The sequence below is a fragment of the Schistocerca nitens genome, chromosome 4 (genome assembly GCF_023898315.1).
Source record: "Schistocerca nitens isolate TAMUIC-IGC-003100 chromosome 4, iqSchNite1.1, whole genome shotgun sequence".
In the NCBI taxonomy this organism is placed as follows: Eukaryota; Metazoa; Arthropoda; class Insecta; order Orthoptera; family Acrididae; genus Schistocerca; species Schistocerca nitens.
In genome coordinates this window covers 373,058,315-373,078,105 of record NC_064617.1, presented here as the reverse complement: position 1 = coordinate 373,078,105, position 19,791 = coordinate 373,058,315, and positions in this window count along the sequence as shown.

Below are 19,791 nucleotides of genomic sequence, written 5' to 3'. Positions count from 1 at the left end.
AGTTTCTGAATGTCAGGGATGATGGAAAAGGGTGACTGTATTAAATTAATGTGAGGGACGTTGCTTCGGAAAGGACAGAGTCAACAATTATAAACGAAAATATTTCTGATAGCTCTGACTGTCGACCTCTCCTGCTGCCAGCTTTTTGCTTTCCTTATTTTGGGAGGAAGTAGTATAGACAAAAAGAAGAAAAAATGTCCAGTAAACATGCTCACTAAAATGCATACTTTAAGAACTACGAGCACTTGTTCAGTAGAAGAGATGCATTTCACTGTAGCAAATGTGAAAACTGCTAGTAGCTCGAACGGTATGCAGTTTAGAGGCCATGTATACTTGATATTTTTATTTTGTTTTACTCTAAACTACCTCCTCCGAAAATATGGATGGCAAAGAGCTTGCAGTATAAGAGTTCCTCTGTCAGTTACCAGAAAGATTTTTGCTTGTAACATCCGACTCGGTGGTTTCTAGACCAGGGTCTATCACCCCAAAGTGGTACATTTGCCCTTCTGCATCATTCAACACGGAATTACCCCGTACATATAACTAAGCTTGCACGAAGCCCTTAGGGTAAACGTCCTACTCGCCCTTGTCCGATTTTTAAAATTTGATAAAACTTCCATCTAAAATGCGCAATGGACGATAATAAGTGGGCTTGAGAACCTAATGTTAGGAAATCAATTGCTATGCGAGCAGGCCTATATTTTGTGGCAATACATTCGAAGGCTGAATCCGTCTTGCGACATTTAAGAGTATGACTTATCCGGTGTTAAGTTTCTCAGCAGGTATAATTCTGGGGGAAGATCCGGGCCCAAAATTACGTTAGTCCGTTCTTGCGAGCTTACGGTCTCAACGGAAAAGCAACACATTTATCTGGGCGCTCGGTTTGCGGCAAGATTAGGTGGAAACAGCGAATGTGCCCGCCTGTAAACTTTTCCTCTTCCGCCCATTGTGGTTCCGCCGCCCGAAGAGGGGGGGAGGGGGGTGGAGGAGGAGGAGGAGGCGGAGGTAAGAGGAACGGCGACGGAGAGCGAAAGAGCAGCGGCTCCCAGGGCCTGGTATAGGGTGGCGCACAAGTTCACCGCCGACAAAGAAACTCGCCTCGGAATCGAGAGTATCGGTTAATCAAGTAGATTACCCCCGGCAGTAATACAAGATCCTCACAACGCGCGTGGGCGTTACCAGCGCCGCTGTCGCTGTTGTTGTAGTTGTTGCTGCTACGAGGTAATTTCACAACAGCCGTTGTTCTCTTGCGCGTGATTGCGCTATCAATCTGCCGCCTCGCTAGGAAGCAAACTTTTGTGCCCCGAAGCGGAAGGGTCCACGGATTAGGCGGCAGGGAAGATGTGGGGTGGCGTAGCCCGTGCCTCATCGCAGAGCGGGTGGGAATTCTATACGCTTTCCCGATAACGTCGCGTACCTTTCCGGAACAAAGCAAGTTCTGCCGCCGTTATCGTAAACTGGAAACAGTTTATCGTTGTTTTGTTACCATCTAGTTACCGAAAGGGATGGCAGACGCATAACATTTTATAAGAATCTGGAAAGTACTCGCGACAAGTAAACGAGAGAGAGAGAGAAAAATTAGTGAGTAGATAATAATATTTTCGGTGACCATTTTCATTTTCCCTTTTTGGATTTGCGAGAATTAGTTGTATAGAGTAATGTATTACTTAGGGTAGTTTCCATCAGGAACAGGGCTCTCCACGACCTTATATATCAGAGCCAAGATAGGAGAAAGGGCAGCATCGGTCATAAAGTTTTAATCTGTTTACTGTGATCAATTTCAGTTACTGTGTAGCTATCTTCATTGCGGTTACAGCCAAGTCATGATGACTCATCGTATTTATTATATTCGCTATGAGTCACTGTGACTTGATATAACCGCACTGCGGATACTTTTAGAGTAACTGAAATTTATCTGTAATAGACACATTAAAAATTTACGACCAGTGCTGCCCTTTTTTCTGTTTTATAGTATGTTATTATTTAATTCACAAGAGTAATTCTTGGTGATTTCAAACACAGGTGTGAAGCAACAGGTCCAATTATCCGAATTTCAGTCACCATGTAGCCCTAGTTTACATTACACTTGATGTTTTCCTGGAAAGAAACGCCATATAACATGATGCTGAAAATTCTGTGAGGAATGTGGGTTGTCCCGAGTAAGATGAATAATGATTTGAAACAAAATAAAAGTGGAAATACCAATGGCGCAACTTCACTCGAAATTGGTTTTTAAAACTTCTTTTATTTTTGTCTTTCTCTCCAAACAGCCATCTCTTAGTGTTTCAGGATTTGTTTATGTTTATAAAGGGTAAGATTATGTTTATTTAATAATTTCAAATTAATATCTTCTTTTGTTGAGGAGGAGTTGCTACGTTACTTTACAATCGCAGATTAAATCTGATTACCTGGGGAAAAAAATAAGTTTGTGTATATGATAACAATTTACATTGTAGAAAATATGGTTTGCATCTCTTACTGTTGCTTCACCACAATCACAGTATTTACTATCTCGAGCTTGTATTTTGTGAAGATGGCTGTGGAATGATCCATTACTAAATCTTACGCCAGTTATTAAAATTTCGATCTTTAATTTCCTATAATTGCGTGGAACTAATAGTTGGAAGTACTGTTTGGCTACAGCCAATCACAACATTTTCGTTTACTGTGTGTCGAAGATTACCGTTAAAATTTCTACACCTGTATCTATACTTCACGAGACATTATGTGGTTGAAATGGCTCTAAGTGCTATGGGACTTAACATCTGAGGTCATCAGTCCCCTAGACTTAAAAGTACTTAAACCTAACTAACCTAAGGACATCGCACACATCCATGCCTGAGGTAGGATTCGAACCTGCGACCATAGCAGCAGCGCAGTTCCGGACTGAGGCCGGCACATTATGTGGGGGCGGATAATTTGTGTAACACTGTTGCTTCCCCCTATTTTGTTCCAGTCGCGAATATCGTGCTAGAAGAACGATAGTTGGTACGTGTATTATGTCCGGAGCATCAAGTAAAGTACGAAATTTATTTTATGTTTGTCGATAGCTCCTTTGTACATTTCAAAGTGATCGGTTTCGGGCTGTGTCACTCATTTTCAGATCTGTTAAACAGTTCATCTACATGCAGTTCACTTTAATTAATGGAAAAGAAGAGAGGAACATTATTAAAAGTATACTAACTGTTTACCTCGAATAAGATACGGTTATCAGTGTACGATACGTTCTGTAATGCTTAAATCTAATGCTCTCGTAGGTTTATAACTTATTGCAAAATGGCACTAGTGTCACCCCAACCCTTTTCTTTTTCAAATATCAAATTTCTGGTCTACATGTTTGTAGTTCATGGAAGTCACGGAAACATTGTTCCTCCGTAGAAAAATTTAATTGAAACTGTTTCCGCAAGTAACGCCATCGTATTCCTTCGTCGAGATGACTACTGTACATTGTTAGTGTGTCATATGAGCATATGAGAAGCGAGGTTTACGACCAGGATGTCCTGATGATGGCACTTATTACTGAAACCAGTACAGAGCAGGCAAAATAAGAATGCGACTATAGATCAAAGAAAATAATATTTGTAATTGTGATGGTTGCTGTTCCAATCGACAGGATGTCGGGAATGTGTTCTCTGCAGGAACCGTGACCTGTCTTAAAACCTGTCTGCATTATTTTGAATAAGCGACGGAAAGGCAGTAGACGGAATGACATCATGCAAACTCACAGAAGAGGTACATTTTCAAAACTGTGCCTTCTTCACGAAATGTATTGACTAGTGTGTGTTTTGATTCTGAAGGACTGTTGCTTATGAACATCATGCCACATGTAATCACTATCAAAAAACGACGCGCATGTGGCAACCCTTATAAAACTTGACGCTCGAATTTCTCGCGTTCGACGATGTTTTATCGTTGTATGATAAAACGCCCCGGCGGCATGTCAGTGAGAAAATCACCACAAAACCTGGAAGACTGCAGCTAGTGAGGGGCTGGGAGTAGTAAGGGAGAAGGCACCAAAAAATAGCATTTGAACCAGAAAAGACAATATATTTATCAAAACGTCACTGCAGATATTTATCCATTTCGTCAGCAATTCTTTACTAAGCCTGAGAAACTTCAATAATTGTAAACAAACGAACAGTAAAATTTTAGAATTAGAAGTTATGTTTCAACATAGATTAACAAGCATGTCTGATAAATAGAGAGACAAACACTTCCATTAGCCGATATTGCAAACAAATGACACCAGTCGATACGTAGACACCTCTATCTCATAACAGGCAGTGAGCCACTGTTAACGAACAACCTTGCGTATCCAGGCCAGCCCATATAATACTCCTGAATTACAAATCGTGTTCGAACATTATAAACAGAAATACTTGTAAAATAAACAGGCAGAAGCCCTCAGCGACGCAGAAAGGTTGACTTTCTAAAATTCCTACAACAGCGCACACATTTAAAATGAACTAGAACGCCCCCACGGAGTCAATGCAGACAAGAAAATTGAACTTTCCTCTATATTTAGTATACATTACAGGAACTATTCATAATATTCATGAACCATCTACAGAGCTACAAAGTCAACAGACAGAAATAAGAGTGACGGAAAACAAATTTTACGAATGTAACTGTATGTCAACGCCTCTACGCAAGACTGTGGTTAACTGGAGCATAAAAAGAAAAAAACACCACGGTACAGCAAAAAGCTCCAACTTGCGTCTTCTACAGTCTACACATTAAGATGCTCACGAAGGGAGTCCATATGGCTCAGCCATTCTACTTTGCCTGCAATCATCAAAAAGCAAACGTAATACTAAGGCCATCTCCATCAGATTAGAGCGTCATGTTTCTCAGGTACGTAAAATGACAGAGCAGCAATGTAGAGTTTCTTTCGAAGTGCTATACATTTCCGGCATTTACTTCCAACGTCCATTTCCTACATACTTCCTACCGCTGTCATTGGATGGTCATACTCTCATACTCCTCTTTGTGCTCTGCGACATCTGTGACCGAGGTTGTGCGGGGCGTCTTTAAGCTGACGCGGCAGACCGCGCCCGTGTCCCCTGGCGGGACGCTAAGCAGGCCGTCGCTTAGCAACAGCCTAAGAGGCTGAATCGCGGTTTCGATTACATATCGAAAACTCGCACAGCCCAAAAATCTCAAAGCATGGATGGACAACAGTGATACATCCACCCTGCGGCCTTTATGTGGCTCCGTGTGATGACCACCTCTCCGGTAAACTAAAGACATTCCTTCGCGGAACGAGATTTGGAGATGAAGACTCCATTGTGTAGGCTGCTAAACATGGGCTCAAATGTGTGGTCCTGCCTTCTAGTGCAGAGGTATCTAGACGTTAGTCCCGCGGTGGTGTGAGGCACTTGGAAGAGACGAACATGATGTGGAAAAATGACAGTTTATTTCTCAAGACGTTATCAGCATGCTGTAAAAATATTAGAGGTGTGGAAAATTAATTGGACATTTAAAAAAAGGCACTGCGAGTCTAGCATGGGGTGACAGCCCTATTTTTAAATTCATTAGGATCTGTAGCAGGCACTCATTGTCACTAAAGGCACTACAGGACGTTTTGCAAAAGTCAAATTTCTTTTAAAATTTGAAAATAAAGCGACAGCGTACAAGTTTTGGTTGAGTACGGGACAGTGAAACTGTCCAGAGTTTTTTGTAACTATGAGAAATAATAAAACGTTTGCGTTGCAATTAGACAGAAAAAACTTAGGTCAGTAAAATGGTAATTATAGGACTAGAACCGAATTGTTTATTTTTGCGTTGTTAAACAGATGTGAAAACGGGTACACTGCCAAAATCCTCGCGGTTGTGATAATAAAAACAGTGATCGTCAGGCGCAAAAGGAATCTACATCCTACAAATACTGATCGCGGATAACTTCAAGCCGAGAAATATATCTAATTTGTATAAAATACTGCACTGATACAGTAATTAAAAGAAAGCAACGATACAGATGAGGGGCTTATGCGGATAATCAAGGCCGCATAGGCGTGGTTATAGCGCAGTTCAAAAATTCTAGCTTATCACTACGTCTATTTTTTGGATATACAAGGGGCTTTCATTACATAACACAACAAATTTTTTTCTGTAAGTAGGTTGGTTTCAGTTCGGGATTCTAGTACGTCAGATTATTCCCCACTCTTCTGGCTAAAAAACCCTGTTTTTCAACGTAATCTCCGTTCAACCCGATGGCCTTATGCCACCTTATTGGGAGGGCCTGCAAGCCCGGTTTCTATCACTCCACTGGTCGACGTCGGAGCTGACGTCTTGCTGCAGCAGTAACCTCACCATCATTGATGTACTGCTTCCCGTGTAGTGCTCCTTTATGGAGCCAGACAGATGGAAATCGGTAGACGCAAGATCCACGCTGTAGGGTGGATGAGGAAGAGTTCCTCTCTGGTGCACAGCCTTGTGTGAGGTCTTGCATCGTCATGGAGAAGGGAAAGTTAGTTTGTGATCCGTCGATCACCTCTAATGAGAGTGTACGCATCTTTCAACATTGCAGGATTCATAGCTGTGTGCGGTCTGCCGCACGCAGGAGATCGGACAGGTTCGGGCGATTTTATTGTAAAGATGACAGACGAATAGCCCAACGACTCGCCATGCTTTTGTTCAATCTTAGGTCTCCTCACACATTTTGCAAGGGCTTATGAACATTAGTGAGGCTCTGGTTCTCCGCCAAAATAAACTGGACCGTACCTCTGCTACAGACGCCATTCTGAAACCTACATAAGCGCCTAGACCTCTCGGATTTCCCTGAGACATTAGGGGCTGAAGCGGGAATATTCAACGATGTCCCACAAAAATTTCAACATTTTTTCAACAGAAATTTGCCGAGACAAATTGCATTACTTACAAACCCCATCGAACCATATACGAGGGTCGTCCAGAAAGTAAGTTCCGATCGGTCGCTAAATGGAAACCACAGTGAAAATAAGAAACATTTTATTTGCAAGAGTTGCCGACACTTTTCAGATACTTCTCTACATATTCGCCGCTCCGACTTAGACATTTATGGGAGCGTTATACCTAATTTCCAACACCATCGTCAGAGAAGGCATGCGCCCGTTATATCCGATAGTTCTCTACGCTGGTCTATAACGTGTAGCCTTCACGGAAGTGTTTTCTTCGTGTGCAGCGTTGTATATGAACAGAGATAGGACGAGACAGTTCCCATCGAAAAGTCTGCAGGAGCGTCTTCACTGCCCTTGCAGAGTGCGGCTGAGAATTGCCATGAAGAAGGAAGTGCGTGACAGTTGTGTTAGGTGGGCTGCATTCATTAAGGCGAAGCCTCTCAGCGGGCCCTCCTACTTGGTGGGAGACATCGTAGTTCTAGGCACCTTGATGCAATCGACGGTCATACTAGAGACACTACCCAACACATCTGTGCAAAGCTTCATCGGGTTTTCACTGTGGTGTCCATTTCGCAACCGATCGGAACTTACTTTCTGGGCAACCCTCGTATATAGGGTTGCAGTGCTATTTGAATAAAAAAAAATATATCAAATGTGTGTGAAATCTTATGGGACTTAACTGCTAAAGTCATCAGTCCCTAAGCTTACACACTACTTAACCTAAATTATCCTAAGGACAAACACACACAGCCATGCCCGAGGGAGGACTCGAACCTCCGCCAGGACCAGCCACACAGTCCATGACTGCAGCGCTATTTGAATGTAGCGTCGTATAACTTATATCACTGTATCATGTTTATGGAGGATTTCTACCACTCAGTCGTCAGGAGTAACGAAATTAGATTGAGCAGCCGACCTCGTTCATCCCCACCCATTGGAGAGAAACAACCTCGCGTCCTCCGCCGAGTGGACCGTGATGAGCGGCGGAGGCCTTTCACAGGTGGCACCTGCGCGTAGGCCGCCCGCCGCGCGCGTCGCTACCGCGGCCTGCCGCATCTGGCGGCGCTCCCATCGGAAATCAAAGTTGCTGGCGGGGCGGCGCGGCGCAGCGCACACCACTTGTGAATATTTAGATTGCGGGGCGGAGCCGGACGCCCCCGTGGCGCCAGAGGTCGCGTTCGTCCTTTGTTCTGCCGCAGTCAGCCTCGCCCCGCGCGCGGGCTGCGCTGAATTGCCACCGGTCCCCCGGCGATCCGTGGCTGCACGCGGGAAAAGCTGCTATTCCTTCTAGGCTTATGTTAAGCAGGAATGCAGCTTTAGCCGTGTATAGCTCAGGTGGATGTCTACTTGACCATTTTTGCCACTACTCTGTAGTGGTTATTGAATCTCCTGTGCCTTTTCGAAAATGTCTACTACAGAGTGACTTGTGGAAACAGGGATAAACTCTACTCGTTATAATAAATGTCACTGGGGTGAAAGAAATCGTAATATATCTGCTTATATCTGTTGTCCCGTACGCCACTGCCGACACGTAACGGAAGGAATCAGGCTGAAAATGTGACGATTATACTATGAAACATCCCCTTAGAAAAATTAATAAATTACTGTGCTGGTAAACGCATTACGTTATTTGATTTTCAAACAGCTGAACAAAACTGAACGTCCTCAGACATTTCTCTCTTTACTTATTCTGATCATCACTAAACTGTCGCACAATATTTTTAGCGCAACGCAATCTGACTTTCAATAATCCCTACAAAAGAATGGCCCTGACTAACAGTAACCTATACCTTTCATGAATCATTTACCTCACAAAAATCTTCATTACTCGAACTACTGCAATACAGTGAGCGCCAGTACTGCCAGCTAAAGAAAGATTCTAACTACTGAAGGCACTAACTACTGATAGGCATAGTTAGCAAATGAAAGATTTTGATAGAGAACAAACAAAGTATTTACCTTAATAATGTCATCTTCAGGTGTTTAGTGAAGCGTTGCTGCGGTGGATTACCAGTATCTAACCTGACTCACTAGAACAGCATAGGTGCCAAGTGGTTTTTCACATCCCACTAGGTGAATTCTGGGCTGGTCCCCACGTTCCGCCTCAGTTACATGATTCGCAGACATTTGAAACACGTTCACACTAATCCAAGGATTACACTACATGCAGACAGTTAGGGTACACACATTCCGTCCCATGGGCAGGGAGGGGGTTTTGGGGTGGTGACAGAAAGGGCATCCGGCCACGCCTTAACATTAACGCGAAAAATCTGGTTAACCATAACAGCGTAACCCGCAAGTCGGGACTAATGCTTGGAAAGAGAGATTGGAACATATCCGATCAAACAATGCAGAATGGCAGACTGTATAACGGTACTTTGCGGGCAGGCGTGTCAGTTAGCATCATATTAATTAAAATGGGGAATAAATAGATTTTATTTTGAAAGAATTAAAAAGGGGAATGTAATACGAAACTTTAATAACTGCACAGTATTACTAAGAAGCTATATAATGAAAAGTAATAAAAAGCAAAGTGGCAAAAACCAAGTGGGACAGAAAGATACAGGGGCGCGTTTGTTTTTTTAACACATATAAAAGAACATGTAACACACTATTGAGCTCTCTACCTTCAGTTATCGCGATCGGGCTAGTCGATGAAAAGGTGATACGTGACCGCGAAATTCGTTAAGAAGATTATTTAAAGACTCTTCAAGCACGTTTAAAATACATTAATTGTGACGAAGTGATCAGAGACGTTTATTGTCGGGTGGAGTGAAAATGAATCCGACAAAATAATTCGAACTTTGTATTAGCTGGGAAAAATACTCTTGAGAAACTATTATGGTTTTGGAACCCACGAAAGTTGTGCGCAACGGGAAGCTATAGTTCACGTAATTCTGCATTTTATAAAATGGTGAAAGGCGTGTGCGCGGAACATTAATAGAATCTTATCCTTGGACGGTTGCGGGGATAACTGCTACAAACAACGCGCCAGCATAAAAAATAGTTCGCTTATTAACTACCAGATATTAATTAACGGGGACCTAAAATACTAAAAAAGAAGGATAGGATCATCATCTCCAATCCCGATTCATATTTCATATTTAATTAGTGAAAAGAGAAGTGTTAATAAACAAACTACATCTCAATTTTATCCACGATTTTGTCTTCATTACGTGGTCTTGACTACATGATAAACAATATCTGTGGAAGTTGTATGCAACGTATCGTCATAATATTTAGCCAACCAATATTGTGGGACACCAAAAATGTAAATGCATGAAATTGTTCTTACAGCGGATGTATAATGTGTGAGTGGGACGAGCTATATTGAGAAACTGAACATCCATTACGTACTTGCATGTTTATCTGCGAAAATGGTACTTGTCGGTACATCAGCATAGAGTTCGAATAGAATCGCTGGAACATTGCAAACCATTCAGATTAATTGAACATCTAAATACGCATAATGCTGGTACCACCAGGATGTGTTCTTTCTTCTCACCCCCGTGGCAGCAATTGAATTAAGAGTCAGCCGGGAAATACATTTAAATCAATTGACGACCATTGAGCTAGCGTCACGAATTTTCAAACGTCCACTGCCATGTATGAAGGCGAGTGACACCACGAGTGTTAACGTCGATCGAGGGGTGTCGTCGTGATCGTATTGAATGACATTGAGTGGTTACAACTGGAATTCCAAAGCTAATGGGGAAAGATGTAACCAAATGTTTACTGAAGTTAGTTCTCATTATCTATGAGACTGGAGGTATAACATTGAACTTGCTTTATAATATCATCCTCATAATAATGAAGATATCAGAGGCAGACGTTAGCAAAACTATTGTACAATAACCTTAACAATACATACGTCCAAAAAAGTGTCAAGAATAATGCAGTTATTCTCCCCAATTGTTCAGTTTGTACATCATGGTACAATGATGGAAATACAAGGTAGGTTCAATGGGAGTAATATTCATGCTGACTGAATACGAATGACAAAATTCCATAAAAGTGAAGGAGTTCGATGTTTGTTGATTAGTATGTACTTTGCTGTTCATAGAATATTCACTGTAAGCAAACCCATGTAACTCGAATGTGCTGGAGAGTAGCAGAAATCAGATAAAGTTAACAAAAAAAATAACGAGCACATAGTAGACAGAATGCTGTTACGTTGCAAGGAAAATAATATGACAGACGAATTAAGATGACCGAAGAAGCAGGCTAGCCTTGGAGAAAAGGGCATTCCACGCTAACAGAAGCGATATGACTTAGTGATTCAGCTTATTTAGATGTGATGTAAATTCAGTGCAAGCAAGAAGGAGACATGTATGAAGCTGATAGGCTATGTTGTGCCTTTCCAATGTCTGAGGAATAGGAAATGGAGAAATTGTTGCCAGAAATGGGATGCACACTGAGCCAATGGTGTTGTTGAGAGAAAACTTAATATTAGTGCGAATATGCAGTGTTCAAAAGGTTCAAATGGGTCTGAGCAGTATGGGACTTAACATCTGAGGCCATTAGTCCCTGGAACTTAGAACTACTTAAACCTAACCAACCTAAGGGCATCACACACATTCATGCCCGAGGTAGGATTCGAACCTGCGACTGTAGCGGTCGCGTGGTTCCAGACTGAAGCGCCTAGAACCGCTCGGCCACACCGGCTGGCAGTATGCGGTGTGAAAGCTTTGTGGAGAGAGAGCTTACAAGTCGATTGGATGCCCACTCAACGTCTTACATTTGTCGAATTTTATGGTTGAATCGACTAATTTACTTTTCTCGTTATTCCAAGTCCTACTGGCTGAGAAAGTAGAGCAATAGTGTAAAAAAGAAGATGACTAAAGTAGAAGGCAAAGGTCAACTCAACACTGAGACTCCGCAGGAGAAACATTTGGAGGGAGATAAGATGCACTAATGTATGAGGTATCACGTAAAAATAAAATTAGCTATCGCAATTAACACGAAAGTTCAAATCATGTTGGTAAGGAAGGAGGGAGTGCGCAATCGCATTCATTTAAATGGTGAAACAACCAGGTATGGTCATTTAAAAGAATATTCACTTTGTGTTTGTCTTTTCAGTGTACTGAAAGGGTGAAAGAACATGGTATGATCATGTATAAGGATATTTGTTTTATGTTTCTGTTCGTATGAATGTCACAGGGAATTCCAGCCTAATTTGAGCACAACTGGACCGTGAAAACATGATGTTCTGAATTGGAAAGAGTAGAATCACTGGATTACAAAAGAGCAATCAATAATTACGAGCAAACGGCTAGAGCAAACGGAAACTTGAGTAGCTAGTGGCAAGGGTCAAGTATTTGGTCGTAGTGAGAGTAACTTAGTGTAGTTTCATGTCATGGGAGCACTTATGGAGATTAACAGTTTGATGACGTGTGTAAAAGAGCTGGAAGAGACTGTAACACAGAATGTTCATGGAAACAAATAGAAAGAGCATGCACTAACTTAATAATCTTCCCAGTGTTCATGCCCTTGCCCCAGAGTGTGTGTGAATTTGGCGAACGTAATATTATACTGGAAATGTAATGAGCCATGGGGTATCAGGTTAATAGATTGTGAGTCTGTCACGTTATTGCTTGCATGATGTTAAATTCTATGAAAAATTGTACATTTTTTTTATCGAAGACCATCTCAAGTCTGTAATCCGTAGTGATATTTTTATTAGCAATTATTTGAAGGTAGCAAATTTTTTGCCGTCCACCATACTGGATTGTTATTTACGTTTTCAACAGTCACTTTTCAGTGTTCAGTGACATAATACTGACAATCGTTTCAGGCTTATCAGGTTAAAATAAACGAAAGTTTCACTCGTGTTTCTTGGTAGGTAAGTGAGGAGGTTGAACACCCCACTTTGTCAATAGTTTTACTCACCACAGATGGTGCGGCCAGACTGTCACGTATATTATAGCTGGTTGTCACAGTGAGCATTGGTCACTGAGGTTAGTCGGACATTGATTCAAAAGTTTAAAGCGATTTCATAAATAATATCGACTGCAGAGGTAGTTTTTCACTAGGGAAAAGGGAAATGTAAAGTCTCAATCTAGATATAGTGGGACGTTACTGAAGTAAAATGGAGAGGAGATAAGAATTTCTCGTACGACGAATATAGGATAATATCAACAGCAGTATAAGTACAAAGGGAGTCGATTCGTTATGAATAAGAAGGTAGATCAGAGAGTGAGCTACTGCAAACAGTTCAGTGATATGGCTGGTCTCTTTACAGTCGACAGCAAAGCAACACCAGCAACGAAACTTCAGGTGTACATGCCGATGTCAAAATCGTGATGATCAGGTGTTGAAAGTACATGAGGCTATTGAACGGATAATTCAGTATGTAAAATGATACGATAATATAATAACCATGTGGATCTGGAATGTCGTAGAGGATAGAACTATCGCACAATAAACTTAACAGATCACGTGTCAAAGTTGCTGAGAAGAAAAATACACAGATTAACGGATCAGTTCAATTGTAGGGAAAGTAAAAGCACCAGTAAGGGAGATCTGATGTTGCACCTGAAAATAGAAGTGAGAGTTAAGGAAAGTCAAGACATGTCAACAGGAATTATCGACTTAGAAAAAGTACTCGACGATCTAAAATGGTGCAACTGTTCGAAACTCTTATAACTATAGGTGTCAGCTGTAGGAAAAGACGGGTCATACAAAATATGTACAAGATCCAAGAGGGAACAAAGAGAATGGAAGAAAAAGAACCAAGTACTCGTATTAGTAATTGCTTTTTATTTATTTATTTTTTACTCGCCACTCTTCTGACTGGTTTGATGCGGCTCATCACGATTTCCTCTCCTGCGATAACCCTTTCAGAGTAGAATTTGCACCATACATCCTCAATTATTTGCTTGATGTATCCCAATCTCGGTCGCCTCACCCAGGTTTTAACCACCACAGTGCCGATGAAGTTATTTCGCGGTGTTTTAACACGTATCCTATCATTCTGTCCATTCTTCTTGTCAGAATTTTCCATACGTTCCTCCTTCCACCGATTCTGTGGAGATCCTCCTCATTCCCTATCTTATCAGTCCAGCTGATATTCAACATTCTTCTGTAGCACTACATCTCAAATGCTTCCATTCTATTCCCCACAGTTCATGTTTCACTGCCATACAATACTGTGTTCGAAACGTCTGTGCTAGTGTGCTTTTTATGTTCTCCATGTTTCGTCCTTCACGTCTCTGTTTCCAAGTTAGCAGAATTCCTTGGCTTCGTCTATTTCCTGATCATCAATTGTGATGTTAAGTTTCTCTATATTCTCATTTCTACTACTTCTCATTAATTTTGTCTTTTTTCGTTTTAATCTCAGTCCATACTCTACTCATTAGAATGTTCATTCCTCAACGGATCTTTTAATTCTCCTTCACATTCATTCAGGATAGGAATACCGTCAGCGAATCTTATCAATGAGCTCAATTCATCCTAAATTTTAGATCCACACTTTTATTTTCGTCATTGTTTCTTCGATGTATAGATTGAACAGTAGGAGCGAGAGACTGCGTCCCTGTCTTACACCCTTTCTAATTCGAGCACTTTGTTCTTGGTCTTCCACTTTTATTGTTCCCTCTTGGTGTTTGTACATATTTTTTCCGTAGCTTGCTCCAGTTCTTACCAGTATTTCGAACAGGTTGCTGCATTCCACGTGGCCTAACGCTTTTTTCCAGTCCTGCTTCCAATATCAAACACACTGTCATAACTGCCTTCTGGTCCCTTTATCTTTCATAAAGCCAAACTGATCATCATCTAACAGATTCTTCTTTACATTATTCGTGTCATAGCTTGGATGCAACAGATGACAGACTCATTGGCTATAGCTTTCGCACCGATCTGCCCTTTCTATTTTCGGAATTCTGCGGATGATCATTTTCCGAAAGTCTGATGATACTTCGCCAATCTCATGGATTGTACATACGAACTCGAATAGTCGTTTGGTTGACATTTCCCACAGTGACTACAGAATTTCCGATGGAACGTTATCTATCCCTCCTCCTATATTTGATGTCAAGTCTTCCAGAGGTCTTTTAAATTCTGACCCATATGTCTTCCTTATGGGCAACAGTTTATTGTTCTATCTCCAGACATGTCCTACTCCCATAAAGGTCTTCATTGTACATTTGCCACCTGTTCGCTCTTTCCTCTGAGTTTTGCAGTGGAATCCCCATTTCACTCATAATTTTATCAACCTTGCTTTTAGTTTCAGCGAAGGTTGTACTGACATCCTTAAACGCTGAGTCAGTCCTCCCAACGATCATTTCTTTTTCGATGCCTTTACCCAGTCATTTCGTCTTGGTTGTGCTGCATTTCCTGTTTGTTTCATTTCTGATTTATATTGGTACGTTCCTTTCTTTCCCTGAACTGTTTTGTAGTTCCCCCTTTCGTCGGTCAGCTGAAGTATTTCTTCTGTTACCCAGAATTCCATCGCAGTTACTTTCCTTGTACATATATTTTTCTTTCCAACTTCTGTGGTTTTTCTTTTTAAAGATGTCTATTCCTCTTCAACCGACGTGCCGAATGAGGTATTCGTTACCGCAGTACCTGTAACCTTAGGGAATCTCAGATGCGTCTCTTCAATCCTTAGTACTTCCGTATCTCAGGTCTTTGCGCTCTGATTCTTCCTGTCTAATCTCTTAACCTTCAGTCTACTCCTTATCATTTCTACATGGTAATCTGAGTCTATATCCGCTCCTGGGTATGCCTTAAAACCCAGTATTTGATATCGGAATCTCCGTATGACCATGATGTAATCCAGCCGGGAACTTTCCATGTCTCTGCGTCTTTTCTATCAATACCACGTCCTTTTCTCATTCTTGAACACAGTATTCGCTATTACCATCTGTAATATATTACAGAATTCGATTAATCTTTCTACTCTCTCCTACAGCCTAGCTAATATTCCCTCGTAACTCTTTCTAGTATTCCTTCTCGTGCAACCACGTTTGAATCCTCCTTGATTATTCACTTTTCATCTCCCTTTAAATGCTAAATTACACGTTCAGTATCCTCACACACTTTCTCTGTATCTCCATCTTCTTTCTTCGAAGGCGGCACGTACTCCTGAACTATTGTTGCCCGCTCTGATTTGCTGTCGAATATGATGAGAACAACCGTATCAGTGAACTGTTCACGGCAGCTCATACTCTGTTGTACAATCCCTTTCCTAGAAAGGTTGTAAGGCATGAATGCTATCTTTAGCATTTATTGTTCAATCTGTACATTGAATAATGAGCGAGAGAACTTAAAGGAAGATTCAAGTCAGAGATTAAAATTCAGGATGAAAGGATATCAAAGATTAGGTTCGCTGATGGCACTGCTGCCCACCGTGAAAATAAAGGAGAACAGAAGGACCTCTTGACTGGAGTGGACAGCCTAAGCCTAACGAGCAGACACTATGCCCTGAAAGTAAAGCGAATAGAGACGAAAGTAATGAGGAGTCGCAGAAAAGAGATTAACGATAAACTTGATATCAAAATTGGTGACCACAAAGTAGACTAAATTAATGAAATCTGCCACGTTGGAAGCAAAAATAACATATAACAGACGAAGCAAGGAGGACATAAAAATAGGGTAGCACTTACAAAGAGGGCATTCCTGGCTAAAGATGTGTACTATTACTAAGTTGAGGAAGAAATTTCTATAAATGTGCGTTTGGAGCATAGCATTGAGTGTTAGTATGGTCTGTCGGAAACTGCAAACGAAAATCAAAACGTTTGAAATGTATCATATATTGATGGGTAAAGTTTGTTAAACTGACAAGATGCGAAATGAGGGATTTCTCAGCAGAATCGGTGGCAGAATCGGTGAACTAATAAGTTATTGCTTGAGTGCTTGTTTGCTCAGCAAATAACTTCGGGTTACGTTACTGTAACTGGTGGAAACTATAACACTGGTTTTTCAGTACTAACAGCGTGGTGTCCATATACTACCAATACATGCATCTGTGTACAGAAAAAGAGCAGTAGGATCCCGACGTGGGCAACACCCTTTCCAGGGAAAGTACTCGCAGTCTTTTTTGCTGCGGTGACGTGTCCGGACTGACAAATGAAGAGTTCAAAGAGCTTTTCAACGGTGAGCGAGCAATGTAGAAAGGAAAAGTCTGACAGCTTTGGGGTTAATTGTGACAAGCCCGCAGCAGGGCAGCACGCACTGGCTTTTGGTCACTGCGCGGCAGGTCTCTGCTCTTCATAACTGTTATAAATGGAAAACGTCCGCCACAAGCGAAACCGCAAACCCGAGGCTGAAAAAACTGATAATCCCGTGTCCCTGTATACCTGTCCGTCACGAAGCGCACGGCTACGCTACTCTCGTATTATCTCTATCCGCCCCATTCGAATTTCCGCTGATTTCAGTGCAAAAGGGCGGGTCAAGGCTACAAGCGATTTCGCGGGCACCACAAAATTTTAGCTATGTGGTACATATTGAGACACACAGTCCACATGTAGGCAGTGAACTGACAAATTCTGTTATGCGTCGCTACGCTCAACGTCATAATCTATGTCGTGTTAATAATTTCTACCTGTGTTGATAGGTGCTGAAAAAGCCAAAGCCATAAGGAAAATTTTGTTTCATGCGCAACAGGAATTATCACGCGGCATATAACTATTTTTTTTTGATTCAATATGGCCCAGTATGCAATTTAGCTTCACTGTGGCACACCACAGATACACTGACTGAAGAAAACGCAACACCGAAAAATAATTAATACAGAGTAAGAAAGATTTAGGAATGCAAACCTACGTTTCTAGCACTTGTAGACTTAGAGAAAGCTTTTGACATTGTTGACTGGAATACTCTCTTTCAAATTATAAAGGTGGCAGGGGTAAAATACAGGGATCGAAAGGCTATTTACAACTTGTACAGAAACCAGATGGCAGTTATAAGAGTGGAGGGGCATGAAAGGGAAGCAGTGGTTGGGAAGGGAGTGAGACAGGGTTGTAGCCTCTCCCCGATGTTATTCAATCTGTATATTGAGCAAGCAGTAAAGGAAACGAAAGAAAAATTCGGAGTAGGTATTAAAATCCATGGAGAAGAAATAAAAACTTTGAGGTTCGCCGATGACATTGTTATTCTGTCAGAGACAGCAAAGGACTTGGAAGAGCAGTTGAACGGAATGGACGGTGTCTTGAAAGGAGGATATAAGATGAACATCAACAAAAGCAAAACGAGGATAATGGAATGTAGTCGAATTAAGTGGGGTGATGCTGAGGGAATTAGATTAGGAAGTGAGACACTTAATGTAGTAAAGGGGTTTTGCTATTTGGGGGGCAAAATAACTGATGATGGTCGAAGTAGGGAGGATATAAAATGTAGACTGGCAATGGCAAGGAAAGCGTTTCTGAAGAAGAGAAATTTGTTAACATCGAGTATAGATTTAAGTGTCAGGAAGTCGTTTCTGGAAGTATTTGTGTGGAGTGTAGCCATGTATGGAAGTGAAACATGGACGATAAATAGTTTAGACAAGAAGAGAATAGAAGCTTTGAAATGTGGTGCTACAGAAGAATGCTGAAGATTAGATGGGTAGATCACCTAACTAATGAATAGTTGTGGGGAGAAGAGGAGTTTGTGACACAACCTGACAAGAAGAAGGGGACCGGTTGGTAGGACATGTTCTGAGGCATCAAGGGATCACAAATTTAGCATTGGAGGCCACCGTGGATGGTAAAAATCCTAGAGGGAGGCCAAGAGATGAATACACTAAGCAGATTCAGAAGGATGTAGGTTGCAGTAAGCACTGGGAGATGAAGAAGCTTGCACAGTATAGAGTAACATGGAGAGCTGCATCAAACCAGTCTCAGGACTGAAGACCACAACAACAACAATCAAATTTTGGGAATACGTTTGTCCAGGTAATGTATTTAAGTGATTAACATCACAAAATCAAACGTTAATGTAAGCACAAGATTAGGCGTTGCAGATGTGAGATGCTGGTACATTTATAACTAGCAAGAATGGCGAATAAAAGCATGAAAACGTGCATGCATTGCTTTGTAAAAATGACGGAAATCAGTTTTCGCGGTGCGTGTTGCACTTGATCGGTCAATACAGCCACGGTTAATGCTATTTTTGTATGGCACTGGCGTCATGGTCCGAATATGTCCTACATGTGATAGACCGACGATAGATCTAGTGATCTAATAGGTCAAGGGAACATGTCGCCTCCCTGAATAGCCTATTGGGTAACAATAGCGGTATTTGGACGCACCTTCTAATATGCTGTTCATGAATAGCTGCACAAAAGCTCGAATCATCATACCGACGTACAAATTCTGCAGTCAGGGTGCGTGGAATAAGGACGACAAGGCTACTACCGTCATAAAAAATCGCACCTCACACCGTAATTCCAGGAGTAGGTCCTGTGTGTCTAGCACACATACAGATTGGCTATAGACCCTCAACTGGCCACCTTCTAACAAACACACTGTCATCACTGGCACCATGGCAGAACAGGCTTTCATCGGGAAACGCAACAGACCTTCACCCTGCCTTCCAACGAGCTGTCGCTTGACACCACTAAAGTCGCAAATGGCGATAGTTTGATGTGAGTGGAATGCACGGTGCAGAGCGAGTGGTTCTGATCTGTCCTTGAAACATCCGATTTGTAACAGTTCGTTGTGCCACTGTGTTATCAAGCGTTGCTCATACTGCTGCTGTAGAGGCAAGGCGATGCGCCAGAGCCATGCGCCGAACTCGGTGCTCCTCCCTCTCGTTAGTGCCACGTGGTCCTCCGGAGCCCGATCTCCTTCCTACCGTACATTCTCGTGACCACCGCTGCCTGTAGTTAAGCACAGAGGCTACATTCCTGTCAGGTCTTTCTGCAGTATTGCGGAAGGAACATCTAACTTCAGTAGCCCCATTACACCACATAGTTCATCCTCAGTATGGTGTT